Consider the following 734-nt stretch of genomic DNA (forward strand, 5'->3'; position numbering starts at 1 on the left):
TGGAGCTGGGCCCTCACCCTGGCTCTTCTCGTTTCACAAGTGGATGGCGTTGGTGGCATTCAGCAGCCGGGGCAGCTCCTTGGGGCTGACGTCCTTGACATACTTCTTGCAGTTCCCCCAAGGGATGGGGTAGGCGGCCTCTTGGGACAGTGTGATGACACCGTGGCAGTCATGGCTTTCGCCAGGCTGTGGATGGGGCACTTCTTGAAGACCTGGTGAGCAGCTGTGGGCCCTGCTGGCCCCAAACACAACCGTTCTAGTGGGCCACGGAGTTGCCCACGCACAGAGCCATGAGCAGAGCCATGAACTCGTGCAGACGCTCGAAGGCAGAGAAGGCGTCACTGAGGACATAGTGGGACTGAGTGCCCAGCACATTGGTCAGGTTTCTCAGGTTCCTGAGGGCGATGAACTCTCTGTCCAGGTAGATACCCCTGAACTTCCACATGAGTGTGATCCTGGAGGCCTTAGAGAGCAGGCATCAGGTAGGGCTCCCACGGCCGCCACATGGCTGCCAGGAGTGTGTCCCAGAACAGTTCCCCCAGGTCCAGCAGGAGCATCTGGACATTGGGGAAAAACCCAAAAGTGTGGTACACAGGTGCTGGGGCAGGGAGGCTTTGCCACTGGGCAGCCCCTTCATCAGGACCACAACCCGGGACTCTGGGTGGGTCTTGGTGGTCAACTTCACCGACCACATGGACAGAAGGTTGTGGTTGATCCCTCCAAAGTCTCCAGGA

General features: G+C 59.0%; 1 pseudogene; it reads right to left on the bottom strand.

Moving 5' to 3' along the window:
* Positions 1 to 6: 6 nt before the first annotated feature.
* LOC103583232 lies at positions 7 to 694 on the bottom strand (annotated as a pseudogene).
* Between the last annotated feature and the right edge of the window lie 40 nt (positions 695 to 734).

The sequence above is a fragment of the Galeopterus variegatus genome, unplaced genomic scaffold (genome assembly GCF_000696425.1).
Source record: "Galeopterus variegatus unplaced genomic scaffold, G_variegatus-3.0.2 Scaffold20769, whole genome shotgun sequence".
Classification (NCBI taxonomy): Eukaryota; Metazoa; Chordata; class Mammalia; order Dermoptera; family Cynocephalidae; genus Galeopterus; species Galeopterus variegatus.